The sequence below is a fragment of the Herpailurus yagouaroundi genome, unplaced genomic scaffold (genome assembly GCF_014898765.1).
Source record: "Herpailurus yagouaroundi ecotype Mexico unplaced genomic scaffold, PumYag 141, whole genome shotgun sequence".
NCBI classification, from domain to species: domain Eukaryota; kingdom Metazoa; phylum Chordata; class Mammalia; order Carnivora; family Felidae; genus Herpailurus; species Herpailurus yagouaroundi.
In genome coordinates this window covers 19,291,688-19,311,850 of record NW_024412396.1, presented here as the reverse complement: position 1 = coordinate 19,311,850, position 20,163 = coordinate 19,291,688, and the positions used below count along the sequence as shown (strand labels likewise).

General features: G+C 36.3%; 1 protein-coding gene, 1 long non-coding RNA gene and 1 pseudogene across 5 annotated transcripts in view; 1 reads left to right on the top strand and 2 right to left on the bottom strand.

The window, feature by feature from the left end:
• Nucleotides 1-20,163, bottom strand: part of LRFN5 (leucine rich repeat and fibronectin type III domain containing 5) — a 250,062-nt gene that overhangs the window by 172,814 nt on the left and 57,085 nt on the right. The gene's annotated exons all lie outside the window — the stretch shown is intronic.
• The window catches only part of LOC121031698 (uncharacterized), a 20,814-nt gene continuing 2,349 nt past the window's right edge, over nucleotides 1,699-20,163 (top strand). The window contains exons 1-2 of the long non-coding RNA XR_005790854.1: nucleotides 1,699-1,709; nucleotides 15,629-15,634. This is a non-coding gene — a long non-coding RNA (uncharacterized LOC121031698). The remainder of the gene's footprint in view (nucleotides 1,710-15,628; nucleotides 15,635-20,163) is intronic.
• On the bottom strand, nucleotides 6,875-7,354 carry LOC121031697 (60S ribosomal protein L30-like; annotated as a pseudogene).

Here is a 20,163-nt window from a genome sequence, read left to right as displayed (position 1 = left end):
ATTTATTTTTGGGACAGAGAGAGACAGAGCATGAACGGGGGAGGGGCAGAGAGAGAGGGAGACACAGAATCGGAAACAGGCTCCAGGCTCTGAGCCATCAGCCCAGAGCCTGACGCGGGGCTCGAACTCCCGGACTGCGAGATCGTGACCTGGTTGAAGTCGGACGCTTAACCGACTGCGCCACCCAGGCGCCCCCGCTTTTCCATTTTTGATACAATAGATGCTTCTGATCAATACGTTCAATCCCTCGGTTACAACCAGCAAATTTTTTTACCACCCACTCGCACAGTGACCGTATACAGATGATTACCACCAATCCATTAGGTATTACCAATGATCTCCCAATTTATAAATCATAGACAGTAAAATCAGATGATTTAGGAACTGGTGGGGTTTGGAGATTATTAATCCAACACCTCTTATGGTGTCTGGCATAAAGCATGGCCTTAATAAATATTTGCCAAATATAAGAAAAAAATACAAAGAGAAAACAGATTTTACATAGAATAAATAATTCTATCCATAGCAGAACAAAGACTAGAATCTAGCCTCTGAAATCCTCCCCAGTTCTCCTTGCTCTGAATCATCTAGTTCCAGTCCTTGTTCTCTTATGTGTCTCTGTAGCACTGAATCTCAACCTTGGCTACAAGGGAACCACCTGAGGAGCTCTCAACATACTGATTTCTGAGTCCCAGACTTATAGATTCTGCTTTGGTCTGGGCTATAGCCTACATGGTGCAGTGTCTCAAGGCTCCACAGGTAATATTAATAAGCAGCCAAGATTGAGAACTACTGCATTATACAGTGTTCAGATTTAATGTGTAAGAAATCATTTTGCAATTTTTTTAAAAGTAGAATCTGATAAAGGTCCTAGGTGAATCTAATGCTACTGGTTTTAGAACCACATTTTACTTTATTTTATTTTTTTAATTTGTTTTAACGTTTATTTATTTTTGAGACAGAGAGAGACAGAGCATGAATGGGGGGAGGGTCAGAGAGAGAGGGAGACACAGAATCCGAAGCAGGCTCCAGGCTCCAAGCTGTCAGCACAGAGCCTGACGCGGGGCTCAAACTGGTGAACCACAAGATCATGACCTGAGCCGAAGTCGGACACTTAACCGACTGAGCCACCCAGGCGCCCCTAGAACCACATTTTAATAAGAAGGTTCTATAGCATTTGGCAAAGTTAGCCCCTAGTCCAAAAGGAAGAGTTTCAGAATGTAAACTATCCAGGTTCTCCTGTAATCTCTCAGGTTTCTTCCCTTTATTTTTCATAGGTTTCTCTTGCTCTACAAATTTCTTAAAGTTGTCCATCACCTAAGTGTAACCTATAGCCTGCCTTTTTTTTCCCAAATAAAAAATGTACATATAATATAGAGTATCATTTGGCCATGAAAAAGAAGAAAATCCTGTCATTTGCAACAACATGGATGAAACTCTAGGGCATTATGCTAAGTAAAATAAGTCAGAGAAAGGCAACTACTATATGATCTCATTTATATGTGGAATCTACAGATAAAAATTAAAAAATAAAATACTGGGGTGCCTGGGTGGCTCAGTCAGTTGAGCGGCAGACTTTGGCTCAGGTCATGAGCTCACAGTTTATGAGCTTAAATCCCACATTGGGCTCACTGCTATCAGCGCACAGCCTGCTTCAGATCCTCTATTCCTCTCTCTCTCTCTCTCTGTCCTTTCCCCACTTGTGCTCTGTCTCTCAAAAATAAATACAAGAAAAAATAATAATTAAAAAATTTTAAAAAAATTAAATGCATAGAAAAGAGATCAAATTTGTGGTTAACAGAAGCAGGGGGTCAGGGTTGGGGAATTGGATAAAGCTGGTCAAAAGATCCAAACTTCAGTCATAATAGTGGAGATGTAACATACAACTTGATGATTATAGTTAACACTGCATATGGTATATTTAAAAGTTGTTAAGAGGGGAGATTCTAAGAGTTCTCAGAACAAGGAAAAAATATTTTTTGTATCTTTGAAATGATGGAAGTCCAGTCACTATAGTAAGCATTTCACAATATCAAGTCATTATGCCGTACACTTTAAGATAATGCAGTGTTACATGTCAATTATGTCTCAATAAAACTAGAAAAAAGGGAAAAATTACATGTCTTCTCTGTGCACCAATTCTGTTAATTCCCACCCCCACCCCAGCCTTATTGATTTTATAGGAAATCAGTATCTCAAACATGTGTTAATTTTAATAATTTTCTAATTTCTCTGACTTCATTCCTTGCCTTAGCAATGACATAATCTAATTCTCCTACAGTAAAATCCTCATCATGTTATTTTAACTTCAGAAATATTTTAATAACCCATGTTGTCTGTGGTGTAAAATAAAATCTTATAAACTTATTAATTGCATAAAATGTAAGCAGACCAGAATTTCATTTAAAATACATTTAAAATATAAAGATTGAGACACTCTTTAAAAACTATATTCTGTTTATAATAGTTATACCTTAAGTAAAAGGACATAGAAAAGTTGAAAATACAGGGATGGAAAAAGACAGCTTTCTCAAAAAAAAAAAAAAAATCACACACACACAAAACAAAAGCAAAAAACCACTGGTGAAGTTTCATTTACATTAGAGAAGTATATTTTATTTTTTTTTAATTTTTTTTCCAACATTTATTTATTTTTGGGACAGAGAGAGACAGAGCATGAACGGGGGAGGGGCAGAGAGAGAGGGAGACACAGAATCGGAAACAGGCTCCAGGCTCTGAGCCATCAGCCCAGAGCCCGACGCGGGGCTCGAACTCACGGACCGCAAGATCGTGACCTGGCTGAAGTCGGACGCTTAACCGACTGCGCCACCCAGGCGCCCCAGAGAAGTATATTTTAAAAGAAAACCCTAGTGGTGCCTGGGTAGCTCATTTGGTTGAGTGTCCGACTTTGGCTCAGGTCATGATCTCATGGTTCATGGGTTCAAGCCCTGCGTTGGGCTCTGTGCTGACAGCTCAGAGTCTGGAGCCTGCTTCCGATTCTGTGTCTCCCTCTCTCTGCCCCTCCCTTGCCTGCACTTTGTTTTTCTCTCTCTCAAAAATAAACAAACATTGAAAAATTTTTAAACAAAACTCTCTAATATAAAGAGGAAAATTTAATGAGTCAATACAAAGGAAATGTTAATTACTAAAATCTCTGCTTTTTATAGCATCAAGATATTTAAAGAAAAATTACAAACTTGAAGAAATAGACAAATCCAAGATTTTAACATGTCTCACAGTAATTATAAGATAATCAAACAATAAATAAGAAGACTTCTGCTTCCAATCAGGAATAGAAATTTCTTGACTTCTTAAAGCAAAAAAATAGTAACAATGTATTTTGAAGTTTATAGAATATGCTGATATAATGATTGTACAAGAGGCACCTGGGTGGCTCATTTGGTTAAGCATCCAACTTCAGCTCAGGTCATCATCTCACGATTCATGAGTTTGAGCCCCACATCGAGCTCTGTGCTGACAGCTCGGAGCCTGGAGCCTGCTTCAGATTCTGTGTCTCCCTCTCTCTCTACCCCTCCCCCGCTCATGCTCTGCCTCTCTCTTTCTCAAAAATAAATAAACATTTACAAAAAAAATAACTGTACAAGTGGTAGGAGATAGTATTGGATAGATAATATAATGAATATTAAACATATAAAGAAGAAATGAAACACGTAAAAAGCAAAACAGTAATTGTAAAGGGAGATTGTTAGAATGTATAATAGGCTAAAGACATAGACAAATTGTAAATAAAATGAATGGAAAAACAATAACCTGGCAACCACTAATCATAAGAGTCCTCTCAGGGTAAAATCATAATCCTAGACTGAAATGTGGTAGAAAAGTAGCCTTTCAGCTTTTGGCTACATATGCCTATAATAGAGCCTCCATAACATGGAGCTGTGTGGTATAAAGGTAATGCAGCTAGTCATGGTTCAAATGCCACAGTGAATAGATAGTTGTTTGTTATATTCCCTTATGGTTACTTTCCATAAATTATTTTTTAAAGTTTATTCATTTATTTATTTTAAGTAATCTCTACACCCAACGTGGGGCATGAATTCACAACCCTGAGATCAAGAGTCACATGCTCTTCTGACTGAGCCAGCCAACCACCCCAATTTCAATAGACTTTAAGTAACAATATTTTATAATTTTCATGTAACTTGTTTTGCTGAGGAGTTCTGCCAAGCTCCCTACTTCATCTTGACGGAAGTTAACAAACCACCATTTATATTATTTTTTTTTAATTTTAAGTAATTTCTACACCCAATATGGGGCTTCAACTCATGACCCCAATATCAAGAGTTAGATGCTCTACCAGCTAAGCCAGACAGGCACACCTTTCTCCATTCATTTTTTAAAAGCATCAATTTCATTTGGACAATTATGGGGAAAAAAAATATTCTTTAAGTCTTCATCTAGTTAAAAACAATAAAAGTGGAATCATAAGAATCTCATATACTTAATTCTTAAAATGCATATCTTGCATTGAAAACATGGAAGTTTAAGCAAATGATAAGATATATAACATTAATGATCAATTTGAATATTATTAATTTGGTTCCTATTTACCAAACGTGGATAAAAACAAATAATTAAGAATGGTTCCTAGTATTTTTGTGGGCGTACCACTTCGCCTGGAGAAAATACACATATTCCCATACCCCAAATTCTGCAATTTCAGAGGCTTTGCTGCCCTTCTGAAGCCCATTCACAAATCCCAGTGACAGGATTCTTATATTCAAGGAACATCCAATGAGTATCATGTAAAAATAAAAGACATGTGGATTGCCAATATGATGAAAGGACTAAAGGTCATAATTTTTTTTTTCAAGTTGGGTCCAGAAGATGTATATACCTAACATGTAAGAAATTTGTTGTTTATTGATTCTGTCTTGTTGTGAAAGAAGCCTCAGCACCCAGGCATTGATGGAATCAAATAATTAAAACATGATCTCTAGTCCTGAGTAGTATGTGATTAAGAGCTAAGTGGAATTTGCAGTCTAGTGCTATTAGGTGTCTGGCTGGAGTGCACAGAGATATCTGTATCAGAAAGAAGCCACTTAAACTGTGATCTGAAGGAAGGACAGAATTTGAATAAGTAGAGATGAGAAGGAAGAGAATCTTAAACACAGGAAACAGATATACCTAAGGGAGAAGTCAAACACACTCCTGACTCTTCAAGGAGGAAGGGAATAAAAATAGTGCATATTTGTAGAGTGATTACTATATACCAAACACATCTCCAAAGCATCTTACATGTATCAACTTCATTGAATCCTAACAACGGTAATGTAAGTATACTTTATCATTCCAATTTCACAAATAAGGAGACTGTGGCATCTAGAGGAAGGGTACTGGCCCTTGCTTACCTATGAGAGCCAGAACTTGAAAATGAATTAAAACTCTGACCTCCAGAAAGAGTGATATAGGGAAGAGAGGAAATAAGTCTCTGTAGACCTTGCAACATGCCTAGATGCTCAATAAATAGATTTGGAATCAAGATTTGACTCTGAGGCATTTTATCTCTCTTGAACATATTGTGAGATATTAGAGCTTCTTTGGGCTTGGAAGTGATACCAGAAGGTGGTACTTTAGAAAGATGTATTTAACAATCTTGTTTGAAGAGAGGTGGATTGTCGAAAGTGGTACTGGAGTGAAAGAAACAAGGATTAATTGCCTCAAGAGAGGCGAGGATGAACAAATACAGATGACAAGCTGAAGCATCTGGTATCTAAGATGTAAGAGCAACAAATAAAAGATGTTAAGAGTGTGGGGAAAATACTTTAAAGAGGGAAATGCTAGTTAGTTGTCTTTCATTTTTGGGCTAAAATAATTGTCAGTTTCCCATTAAGACAATTTTTAGACTTCAGAAAAGAAAGTCCAAATTCTCATTTTAGACAATTATTGTATTAAGAACTTGATTCGTCTTTAAATTATAAAATTTCTTAATAGAAATCTCTTTACATAACTTTGTAGAATATTCTAGACATATTTTAAAGTATTCTCCTATTTGAAAAATGAATTCCCTTGTAGCAAAGGATGATCTTAACAGACTAATAATAAATTAAAAGAAAAATAGATATTAATATTTTTAGTTCATAATTCTCATGTTCCATTTTGCTAACATTTTGTCCTTGAAGAGGCTGTTCAAGGTTTTTACAAAATAATAAAATAGAAGCTTTTAGCACTAAAATAGAACATGTAAGAAATGATAGTGCAATGTAATAGAATTCAACATCATTGAAGGAATACTGACTGAAAGTTAGAAAATAGAAAATTTAGTCCATTTCTCCCACAGTCGTGCTTTCTGACATTATGCAAAGGTAATCTTCCTGGGTTTTATTTTGCTATTGGCTGAAATAAAAACGATACAAATTTCGGGACTATTCCAGTGAGGAATTATGAGTTCGTAACTTAACGAAATATAACCAAATATGAAATTTAAAACAATGAGCTTCAGAGGCCCAAAGATCCACTGTGCCAAAATAATAAATGAAATTAATATTGTTACAGATGGCTTGAAACATAAGTTACAGAAATATAATTTATTTTGAGTTTCTCAAAGGGATACTTCCCTTAATTAACATTTTTATTCAACTTATATGTATATTTGAATAGGTAATACATCTATGCTGTTCATAAATCAAAACATACATAAAATTATACAGTAAAAAGTTTCTTTCTAATCCTTATGTTCATACATCCAGTTCCTATATGAAAGTTCCAGTAATATGCATTCTTCCAGAGGTTTATATATGTATGAATATACAAGCACATATTTTTATTGGACTGTATTTCTGAATTACGTTATTTACTTCATATGCCATATAGCAACTTGATTCTTTTCTTTAAGAAGGTCTGGCCAGTTTTATTAAGGAAAAATTTTGCATGATTTATAATTTACCAGTCTGTTCTGACATGCTTCTAATGATATCAGAATCACCTGGATCAATGAGAGCCAGTTTGCACTCTGTAGTACTTCCCACATGCTGTGCCCAATTCAATATTATTGCCACATAGTGACAAAAGTTTGGGCCAACATAGTGGACTACTTTATTTCAGATTTCCTGAAGGCTGGGCAGTCGTTAAAGATGACTAGTTTTGTTTTACTATGTCTCATCATTTTCTGAGTCCACTTGTACCCCAGCACATACTTTCCACTTTTCATAATGAGTTGGAACCTAGAATTGATTGACTCCACTGACTTTTTCTTCTTTTCAGCCGCCACCTCCATGCCTTAAATGCAGGACAGCCCCAACCAAGAGCAGCTGCCAAAATGGTTGGGAGAGAGAAAGGAAAGAGCTCCCACAATGCCTTGATTCTTTAACTTAACATTATAGCTTGGCTGTCTTTCATATCTCTGTATAGGAAACTTCCTTATTCTTCTTCTGTTTTTTTTTTTTTTTAATTAATTATTACAGTTGGGGAGGTTTCCATTGTATGGACATACCTTAATTCATTTAACCATCAAATGCTACAGAAATTTAAGTTATTTCTGCTATTATAATAATACTACAGTATAAAATTTTTAATGCTTTTTTATTTTGGTGTGTGTGTGTGTGTGTGTGTGGGTGTGCATGTGTTTTAAGTAAATTCTACCCCCAATATGGGGCTCGAACTCATGACTCCGAGATCAAGAGTCACATGCTCCACTGAATGAGCCAGTCAAGCACCCAACAGTATAATTTTTATACAAATTTTATGTCATGAATATTCAACCATAGAACCAGTAATAAATTCATGGGAGAAAAAAATGTCTGGGTTAAAATATGCATGGAGTTTTAATATTTATAGATCTTGCAAAACTGTCCATCATGGGAGATGTACTGTTTACATTCTCACAAGCAACAAGTGAGAGTGTTATTTTGCTACTAGTGACTACACCAATAGTGTGAGTTTAACAAGCTTACAGATGTCCATCAATTCAAGAGACTAAAAAATTCTATCAATGTTGCTTTAGGATTTGAATTTCTATAGGATTCTGATGGACATTAGAGTTAGGATTAAGACATAATTTCCTATGTACAAGAACCATTTCATCATCTTCTTTTATTAAAAATGTCTTCCCTTTGGGGCGCCTGGGTGGCTCAGTAGGTTGAGCGTCCGGCTTCGGCTCAGGTCATGATCTCACAGTCCGTTGGTTCGAGCCCCACGTCGGGCTCTGTGCTGACAGTGCAGAGCCTGGAGCCTGCTTCAGATTCTGTGTCTCCCTCTCTCTCTGCCCCTCTGCCTCTCTCTGTCTCAAAAATAAATAAAAACATTAAAAAAAATGTCTTCCCTTTGTGTACAGTTTTAATTTTTGTGTTATTCTTGATTTCTAGAAAATCTTAAGCAATATTAATACATTCCTGTGATATAAATCGCAAATAGTTTTCCCGGCCTATGTATTTGATTTTGGGATTTTTGCGATACAGATTTTATTCTAATGTAACTGATTTTTGTAATGTTATCATTCTTCCTTCCATGGGCTCCAGACTAGGAGTTATGGTTATGAAGCACTGCTCCATTGTAAGATTACAAATTCTCTCAGGTTTTCCTCTTATATTACTAAGAGTTCATATTTTACACATAAATGTTTTATTTTTTCATCTTGGAATATGGTTTTTTGTTTTGTTTTGTCTTGTTTTCTGCTAGTTGGCTAACCATTTCTCACAACACGACTAGTCATTTGTCTCCGTAAACAAAATTATGTATTTCTACAACATAGCTGCCAAGATTATTCATCTTGATTTTCCACTTTTTCCTTCTCTTCTACAGGGCACAAATGCTTAAAAACAACAAGAAATTACCAAGATATACATGCATATATACATGTATGTGTATATTTATATATGAACTGAATGTTTAGAAGAACAGAAGCCAGAACTAAAGTCAACAGATAAAGTCAGTGGTTCTGAATGAAGATAAGTGCACAGTGTCCTTGGCTTGGTTATTCTTTAGGAAATCTGCCTAGTATCTGGTAAAGACACCAATTATTAACAAATTATTTCAAACCTGAGAGACACTAATCCTAGCCAATAAATGTAACATGATTCTCTTACAAGTTATTTGAAAAGCTGTCTTGGGCTTGGGGAGGGGATTCTGCGTGGAAAAAATTCTAAAGCTTTTTGGGTAGCAGTAAAACTCAAAAGGGCATATGTAATTAATAATTGATGTTTTTTAAACTACCTTCTAAGAAGTTCCTATTGACCCAGGATTTGTTATTAAACTAGACAGTAATGTGAGATAGGAGAGAAAAAGAAAACACACACATATTTAATGGCCCAAGGTCACAGATTAGATCATTTAGGATGAAAATCGAGCACTGAATGAAACTTTCAAGTTCTTGAAGTTAAATATGTAATATAGTCACTTTCTTAAGCCTCCCCTACAACATTTTCAGGCTAAATTACAGAAAAAATTAAAAGAATGTATTTTTATAATATTCTGACATGTAATAAAAATGAAGAGCTAAATGGAAATCGTTTTAATCAGAGCATCTGATGTAAACCACTGAAGTACTGTTACTAATGGTGATTTATACAACAATCATATATCCAAGCACCATTCAAAGCCCCTCTCTTGTATTAACTCATTTATTCCTCAAGTAACCAAGTGAGCTAGATATGAGTATTATCTCCATTTTATAAGGAAGCTAGAGCAAACAGATTAAATAATTTGCCAAATGAGCCAGCTGTGCAGCAACAAAATGAAAAATGACAGCTTCATCACCAGATTTGACATGCAGGCATCTATGACAGCTGCAGAAACTAGCTATGGTGCCCTAATGAACACAGCCAAGATGTCCACTGCACATTACTGAAAGGAACTTCTATGTCCAAGAATCGAAAATCACCAACTGGAAATGGATATAACTGACAGAAGGCATGCTCAGTAGCTGTCAGTGTAAGCCAGAATTGGAAGGAACAGGATCCAGTCCCAATTACAAGAAGACTCAGAGAAAGCAAACAGGCAACCAGTGGTGCAAAGCTAGAGGATGACCAGGAGACGTTGGCTAACCAAAGACTTTTATAGATAGAGATCTAGCTATTCAAGCTGGGCCCACACTAGGGAAAAAAGAATGCTCAAATTTGTCAATGAGGTAGGTGTCAATGAGCCTTAAGAAAGAACCAGCACTCCACATATTCGGGAAAGGGTCAGGGGCATGGACATTTGGCAGTCACTTCTAGACCTACACACATCACTGCCCAGGGGTGTTCGCCCACATGGGGCTATTTAACTTTAAACTGACTAAGATTAAACAGAATTGAAAATTCAGTTCTTCCATCACAGGAGCCACATTTCGAGTGTTAAAGAGTACAAATGGCTACGACTATTATATTAAACAGCAGTGCTAGAGTATATCAACTTTATCAAATATCCCCCTTGCTAAGTATAGGGTGATTTTGTTCTCTATTATTGTTTTACATCAAATTTTAGAATGATGTGACTCCAACCCTAATGTGGACAGCATGTATGTATAACCATAAAATTTGAGAATACAGAGTCAGGAGAAAAAAACAAGGAGTGAGTGACAGCCAACATTGCATATTGAAGTCATATCATCATTCTTGTCTAAACCAACAGTCCAATATGTTCTGTTTACCTTGATCCTTACTACTCACAAACTCCAGAAGTAATTGCTGACAAGCCCTTGCAAAGAACCTCCTACCCCACGGAAAGGTCCTAATAGAAGTCAGAATTTTCCTGGCTTTTTTTTTTCTTCCTTACCTGAACAATTCCTAAAATACAAAATTGAAACTTTAAAAGAATGAAATCCAACAATAAAAACAACACTTTCATCAACTGAAAATTAATTCTTCTAGCTCGCATTTTTCCCTCAAAAACATGCATGCTCCCTACTTAAAAAGAGCCTTGAGAAACCACAGAGGGGGAAAAAATGCAAAATCTATTGCATGATTCACTTGGCCATTCACAGAAGTATATTTCATTTGAAATATTCATTAAAGAAACTACTCAAATATATCATCTTTGTTGGTTAGTGTGGCCCAGCACAGCATACTTTAAACACGTCCCATATCAGTTTTCGTTTCTGAAAAATGGGGACAAAACTAGTATCTTCCTCTATGGCTAGGATTTTGAGATTGTTTAAATTGTGAAACTCTTCTGTGCAAACTGGTTTCAAACATTTCCTCAATGATCCAAAATTACAATCATGAGGTTTTGCAGAAAATGTCCTCTACAACCCAGAGATACATTTCCAATGTCATGATAATCATATGATAAAATTACTGCACTCTTCCCTTTGCCTACCAAAAAAGAAAAAAAAAAGTGTAAAACTACTCTAAATGGACTTCAATGCCTTGTAACCACAATTACTACTCAGGGTGTTGACAAAACAAGAAAAGCACAGATTAAACAATTTTCTCTCAAAGGCACCTACAGACATCCAGATAACATAATGTAAAAACTCTTAGAATATGTGACTTCTTACCATCTTTCAATTACTGTTAATAATACAGATTCTTCCTAAGAGAACACAACAGAATGCGGTTAAATTTGGAGTGAGAAGTGGTCTCTGAAGAAATCTCTCTGGTTAAAAGAAAATACCCATGAATTAATATACAACCAAACATATTGAACACTGATGCAAAATATGCCTTGATAACAAAGTTGGTAACTTAAATTTTATGAAATATTCAGTCACAATGGAATATGAGAGATGTAAAAATAAATTTAACACAGTATTATAGTTGGATTTACATTTCTAACTAGAAATGGACATATATATCATAAAAGAAATGTAATTTGTAATTTAGGTGAATAATGGGTATCAGTTGTAGACATTAAAACTGCAATGGGTCTTTTTTAAAGAACCACTATTCTCTTGTTGAAGAGAACTTCAGCTTCATCTCATTCCTGGTTTCTAAAAATAGAAATCGCATGTTTTTACTAAAAATTTCAGAACTAAAAAAGGTAAGAAACTAAGCAGGATCATATGATAGTAAAGTGTATTTGCCCTTGAACTGAATATCCTAAATATTTCTTCTTTGTGGGTTGTTTTTCTGGTACTCTGATGTTTATCATTTCTTACTTATGTAAAATGTGTTTCACTGACTGATAATTAACACTGCCAATCCAAGAAATGAGTAAGTGGTGGGAGAAAATGCCCCGGTGGGCTTCTTGCACTGGATGGAGGATAGATTAGAGACTTCTAAGTCCCACCCAATTACATGGTTCTCTGAATGGTACTTCTTACCCCTTCCTTTGATAGTCCCTTATAGAAATTCCTAATGTAATCTGCTGCTCTACTTCCTTGGTTTTCTTTAGCCTTGGTAAGCAGAAATGTCCCTAGTAGAGAACACTTCGGTAGCTGCAGTAGCGTATCATTGTCTTACACCTGGCCACAAGCACCTACCTGCCTAAACCAATACCGGAAACCAGACAGCATGTGGATTCTGAGAACATCCATTCTCTGAAGAGCCAGATAAGGAAGTCAAATTTAAAAATGGGCATTTTCAACCCTTCTAGTCTTGATATATAATATATATATTACATATATAATATAATAATATTGATATAGTAAGCAAAATGTATATTTTGAGGAAAATAAGTATTATTTTGTAAGTCAGAAAAAGCAAAATGACTTACTGACAAATTATCATGTGCTGACCAGCCAGCTGAAATACAATCATTGGAACCCAGACATTTGGCAGTTACCCTGCAGATAGAATTACTGTCATCACACACAACTTGTCTTCTCATGTATTGATTTGTGTGGACCATATCTCAATTCAATCAATACGAACACGTTAGGAGAAAGTCTTTTAAAAATTCTTTCTGATTGGATTCTACCTCACAGTAGAAAAACAATTCTTCTGAGATTGGATGTACATTGTATAATTATTCCTAAGTGGTTTTTTAATGTCATTGGATTAAAAAAGAAATTCCAGAATGTCTGAGTGCTAAAACACCCCAAGTAAATTAAGAACTTATTTACTTAGCTCTCAAGCTAGTGAAAGTCAAACTCATTAATCTTAGTAATAAATACCACCAAGAAAAATTGCCACTAGGAAAAAAGATACAAAATGTTGGCACAAATAACTGAAAATTGCTTTAAACATGTTCTGGCGTGCTGTTACCTTTTGCAGTTAGAGAAATAGCATATATTTTGCATTTTTAAATACTGTTTACTTATTAGCTATTTTGGACACCACTTTAAAATTTAGTTAAAAGAATAGCATGTAGGGCACCTGGGTGGCTCAGTCGTTTGAGGATCTAACTTTGGCTCAGGTCATGATCTCACGGTTCATGGGTTCAGACCCCGCGATGGGCTCTGTGTTGACAGCTCAGAGCCTGAAGACTGCTTCGGATTCTGTGTCCCCCCCACCCCCACTCTCTCTCTGCCCCTCCTCCATCTGAGCTCTGTCTCTCTCTCTCTCAAAAAATAAACATTAAAATTTCAAAAAAAAAATTTTAAACAATAGCATGTAAACTTGTGAAATCACTGTTGTATACCTGAAACATTGTGTGTCAACTACACTTCAATATAAATGAATGAATGAATGAATAAATGAATAAATAAATAAATACTAAAGGTGTAACAGCACTCGGATAAAATTAGCAACTGCCTATGGGAGAGAATATTACTGTAACTTTAACTCCTATGTATTCCATACAAATGATCTGCAAACACTTATAAGGAGAGATTAATTTTGTAGTTATGTTTCTGGGAATGATGGAAGGTGAGGTAAATGAGGATATTTTCCCAGTGTTTGTAACACTCAGGACTATTATGTGAGAAAAAAAGGGGAGGAAAGAAATAATGGAAAACATATTATCATGATTGTTACTGTGAACATATGAACAATTTCAATCTAAAGTAAACCTATTTTGGGGGTGCCTGGGTGGCTCAGTTGGTTAAACGTCCAACTTCGGCTCAGGTCGTGATCTCACAGTTTGTGAGTTCGAGCCCCGTGTCAGGCTCTGTGCTGACAGCTCAGAGCCTGGAGCCTGCTTCAGATTCTGTCTCCCTCTCTCTCTGCCCCTCCCCTGCTCACACTCTGTCTCTCTCTCTCTCTCAAAAATAAACATTAAAAAATTTTTAAAAATAATAAGGTAAACCTATTTTTGTTGTTTAATGTATATTGATCAAGCTGTATCCCTCCCATGAGATATTTTTCATTTTCAAAGAATAACATATTTGATTTTTATATCAGCTCACCTTAATATTTAAGTATAATCCCTTTATAAACTAGACTGGACAGGTATCATTTACCTTTTTTCTCCCTATAACTAGTAACTCTTCCCACATTCTCTAATTCCAAGTTCATGGCTCCATGTCCTGCTTTGTTTGCATGAAGACCAGCTTACAGAGCACATGTGAACAAACAAACTCTCTGCCAGATTCTCACTAGGCTATCAATGCACAACTAAAATGGACAGTCACGTTATGCTAGAAAGTGAAGAATGGAATAATTCTTATGAGCAGTTGCTTTACATATGAGCAACGTTTTCTAAAAGGAAAATTATACTCCATTCAATTGATCCTTCCTTACTCTTATTTTTTTCTGATATCTAGATATTTCTAGGTACTCTTCCCGCTCTGTCTCTATACAAAGGATTCAGAGTAGATTAGAAACTAGGAGGCTTTCCCCTACCAATACCAAGGCAAGCAATTTACCTCCTATCAGTTCTTTCTGTCCTGTGACGCTCTGTACTATGTCTCCCAGTCCTCTTTGTTTTGGTGAGCTGTGACCTTCTGGTTGGCCTTTCTGTCAACCTCTGGCCTATTTACATCAAGGGATCAAAGTGAGTCCTCTCCAAACAGGAAGAAGTATAAACACCTACCTGAACTCTGGTCATTCTTCTTACCATTATTCAAACTAATAATGAAATCCTAGTTTTTCTCTCCATAGCACAGTGGTTTGACTATACTCCTGAATCTAACAAACTATGAGTAACACTTTTTTAAATAGAAAGATCTTATAATTTTGCCAAATTACTCAATATCCATTAACCTCAGCTCTCTCATCTGTTAGAAGAAAATGATAATGTTACCCTAGCTCTCATGTTTCTAAGAAAATAAAATTAAACTGTGGGTAAACAATTTCCACAGTTCATGCAGACCATAGCCAATAAAAGCTATCTCTTTATAAAGTAAGAGGAAGAGGAGAAATAAGAACAATAGTAAAGACTGCCTTCTGATTCACATGGCATCCCTTCTGTTGTTGTCAAGGCACAACTTCATAACGTATGTGGAACCATCATGACTCCTAAATACAAAGTACAGAAGACTCCTAAACACAAAGTACTCCCAATATAAGTTATGGGGTGATTGTGCTGTGGCCACTTGGTTAAGCTGGGAACTATGCTTCACAGAATTTCCTTCTCTGAATTGCCCAGGTGAGAGTCAACCAAAAGTTGAAATTCTGCAAGATTTAGAAAGCAGAAGTGAAGCATCTATCCAACTTCCTGACAGTCTTTTTGCAGACAAACATGGTTGCATAGTCATTATTTGGTATTTAGCATAGAAGACAGTTAAAGAGTTTAATGCTATCTGGCATAAAAATTATGCTAGTACTAGAAATATAAACATGGGTGTTAAGAATGATGTGTTAAAGGGTACCTGGCTGGTTCAGTGGGAAGAGCATGCGACTCTTCATCTTGGGATCAGAAGTTCAAGTCCCATGTTGGGTGCAGAGATTACATACATACATACATACATACATACATACATACATACATACATAAAATAAACAAAGTAACTAAGAAAAAAAAAAAAGAATGATGAGAATGGTGTGCTAAACTACCTCTCAGTAAGAACCTAAAAACTTTTTTATTAAAATGAATGATGTGACAATTTAAAATGCTGTTCTGCCCTTCTCACATCCCAGCTCTGTGATCCACTTACTAAGTCTTTTTACTAAATTTTTTTACTAAGTCCTTTTACTAAGTCTTTTTTTGGGGGGAATGTGCTTCAAATTTGAAGATTCCTAAATGTTTAACTTTTGGATAAATTAGATCACTGTATTGGCAAATTAGTAAAAACCTACAGCGTCAGAACTCAAATAAAGATACAAGTTATTTGGTAGTAAGCAAATTATCCCAGAGTATCTTCTGAAGTCTCTAATCAGACAATAACATACTTAAGGACTCCCAGGGTTTGTGTTAATTCAAACAAAATATAAAAACAAAAATCCTCCATTGACCTAATCACCTTCCTAACTCCTGCCTTGCTTACATAACAAATCTTATCTACACTTTATCTACACTTCCTCTCCCCTGTATACTGGTTAAAGTTTTTCAGTTGTGTTCCTACCACATACTGAAATACATTTCTCTAGTTCACTGGTTCTCAAACCCCAGTCTGCAAAATAATCTCCCAGATATTTTTTTTAGTCAAGATCCTTAAGCCATATACCCCAGAGATTCTAATTTAATAGTCCCAATTTGGAAGGCAGGGGTGTGAATATTTATCAGCATTCCTAAACTATTCTTAACCACCCACATCAGAATCATGTCTTGAAGAGCTAACAACCTTATCTGTTGGAGACTCTTCAGCTGTTATTCACATTTGACCTTTTTGCAATATTTGATACATTTATGATATTTCCTTGAAATTTCATCTTCCCAGATGCTCAAGGCCCAGGTCCTAGAAAATTGCTGGCTCTCCCACAAATAATTTATTAGTGAGTTCATAAAAATGAGCTATAGACAGTAGCATCCGCCCTAAGTATTTGTTCACTATTTGATATAAAGCTTCAAGTGGCCTGAGGCCTCCCAAATCAATGTCTCTCATGGGATTCTCTTTCCAATTTCTCATAGCCTTAGTCTGCTGTTAAATATACATAATGACAAGCATTTCCCGAATGTTTACGATGGGTGCTAAGCACATACATTATATCCTGTAACAATCCTATGTGTCATGCTTTCCCTCAACACAAATTTTTGTTGTTTATGGTTCCCCCCACCCAAGCTACACGCACTGCTTGAGAGCCCTAGGTCACAGTCTACTCACCCCATCAAGGTTGCTTTCTCTGGGTATTTTTCCTGATGGCCTTACTGACACTCCTTTCCCTGTGCTCCATGTCATCTAACACGCTGTAAATAATTCATTTGCCTAATTGTCACCACCACCTCTAACCACTGGGTTTCTTGAAGGGTAAAGACTAAATCTATTAGCCCAGGGCCTGCTGTGGAGCCTAGTTGAATGATTTTCCTTAACTAATTAAGGCTAGTTATCATGTTTTATTTATTTAACTCTTCAACCCTTTTAGCAGGATATTATACAATATTTCACATAATGTGGTCCTTGGACCACTTATACTCAAATCTCCCTAGATGATGGTTAAAAAGATAGTTTCCTGGGACACCTGGGTGGCTCAGTTGGTTAAGCCTCCAACTCTTGGTTTAAGCTCAGGCCATGATCTCACTGTTCATGAGTTTGAACCCCACATCAGGCTTTTATGCTGACAGTATGGAGCCTGCTTGGGATTATCTCTCTCCCTCTCTCTCTGCCCGCCCCCCCCCCCCCCTCTTCGGGCTCTCTGTCTCTCTCAAAATAAATAAAAAAAAATTTACCAAAAAAAAAAAAAAAAGTTTCCTATGCTCCCTACTTACTATAATAAGATTTCCAAGGTTGAGTCCAGGAATATTCATCTTGATAGGTACCTCAGGTCATTCTCATAAATAGTAAAAATTTTAAAATATTGCTTCAGGAGCTCCTGAGTTTGTGAGTTCGATCCTCAGATTGGGCTATCTGCTGGCAGCATGGAGCCTGTTTAGGATATTCTCCTCCCTCTCTCCCATTCGTGCATACATGTGCTCACTCTCTCGCTCTCTCTCTCTCTCTCAATAAATAAACTTTAAAAATAAATAAATAAATAAAATAAAATAAAATATTGCTTCAGTTGGAAGAAGTTCCTACTCAGATTGAAGAAACCTGTCTTCTACTAGTGACGATACCAATAACTAGCTTATGTTTAATTTAGAAAACCTTTAAAAAGACTAGATTTTTTTTTTTCATTTAGAGGCAGGGGATTAGAATAAATTATCTACAATATGTACCTTTTATCTCTAAAACATTCTCTTAGTTTTAATAATTTGAAGAACCAGTGATATACTTGCAAGTTAAATTTCCTCTAAGCCATCTGAAACTGGGGTCTGTCTTTTGTACGTCATAGAAATAAATTTCAAGTCATATAAGGATGCAAGAGATTTAAGTGTAATGAATCCAAAGTTGGGGCTAGAGCTATTCTTACTGTTGCAAATAGGTAGAAAAAAGTAAAGGACTTGGCCAAAGTATCCTAACTTCTTTAATTTCTTACCCTAAGTAGTTCATAGAAGGAGAAATATTACCATTTTTTATTAAAGAGTATAATCCTTGGACCACATGAACCAGAATCACTTAGGTTTCTGCTTAATACTATAGTTTCCCAGGTAGCACCCACTACCTACTGAATCAGAATGTTTGACCAACAGTGTCTCTACAAGCACTCCAGGTGACTTACCTACCATCGGAGTACCACTAAGCCACATAATCTAAGTAGTTACATTAAGGTAAACATGACAAATGAATTGCTCCAATCTCTAGAACAAAAGGATAAATAAATCCTCTAATGTCTTATGCAAGCCAGTCTTCTGAACATGCACAGAAAATCCTTGCACAGTCATGTGGACTAAAACAGCATGTTTTCTGACTTTAGGAGTGGGAGAATCAAGGCTGTGGGCCAGGATACAATTATAATCCAGTATATAAGTAGTGCCTTGCAAATGTTCAAAAATTTTGATCCAGCATAGTTCTGGGTAGAAAGAAAGGCAATGAACAGGATCTGAGAGATGACCAAAGAGTAGAAAGAGGCTCTGGGGGCTAAGACAAACAACAACAACAACAACAATAAAAACAGTATACAGAGAGGCAGGAGAAAAGAACAATTAAGGAAGAGAATTATGAATTAATAAGTAAATGCAAAAAAATAATAAAATAAAAAAATAAGTAAGTGCAACCAGTTTTGCTTAATTAGATAAACTGGTGTTAACCCTAAAATCCGTGATTACAGGGGCACCTGGGTGGCTCAGTCAGTTGAGCATCAGCTTCCTCTCAGGTCATGATCTTGTGGTTTGTGAGTTCAAGCCCTGTGTCAGGCTCTGGGCTGACAGCTCAGAGCCTGGAGCCTACTTCAGATTCTGTGTCTCCCTTTCTCTCTGCCCCTCCTCTGCTCGCTTGCGCGCTCTCTCTCTCTCTCTCTCTCAAAAATAAACATTAAAAAAACAAAAATCTGTGATTAGAAATCATCTGATGGGTTGAACAAAAACTACATGTATTAAAATGTAGTGACCATTGATATATCATATCCAAGGGCATAGGTAATATTAAACTAATAGTAAATAAAGATTGTCCTTCTTTCTAAAACGAAAAATAAACAGTGAGAAAATTTTCAAGGCATTAAAGTATTTGAGAAACTTATGCTAAAAATTTGAAAAAGGTAGGGGCGCAGGTGGCTCAGTCTGTTAAACAATCAGCACTTGATTTTGGCTCAGGTCATGATCTCACAGGTTCAAGATCCACCCAGCATTGGGCTCTGCATTGTCAGCATGGAGCCTGCTTGGAATCCCCTCTCTCCCTCTCTCTCTCCCCTTCCCATCCACCACTCGTGTGTACATGCTCTCTCTCTCAAAACTAATAAATAAACATTAAAAAATTTTTGAAAAAGGTACATGTAATTCAATCTTTTAATAGGATAAATATCTGTCATTGGCTACATATGCAAAATTTTTATGAAGTTCATTATAAATTATTTACATTTACATGAGAAAATTTTGATATATTAGAAATGAATTCCATGGCACACATTGAACGAAAAGAAAAACGGTTTGAAAGATACAAGATTTTAGAGGTTACTTTCAGAGAGTAAAAAGTGAATAACTAAAGCATCAATGAATTATTATTCACCACTTTTCCTGAACAAAGTTGTATGTATTAATTAAGTCGTTTTTAAATTTTTTTTTTTCAACGTTTATTTATTTTTGGGACAGAGAGAGACAGAGCATGAGCGGGGGAGGGGCAGAGAGAGAGGGAGACACAGAATCGGAAACAGGCTCCAGGCTCTGAGCCATCAGCCCAGAGCCTGACGCGGGGCTCGAACTCACGGAGTGTGAGATCATGACCTGGCTGAAGTCGGACGCTTAACCGACTGCGCCACCCAGGCGCCCCTAATT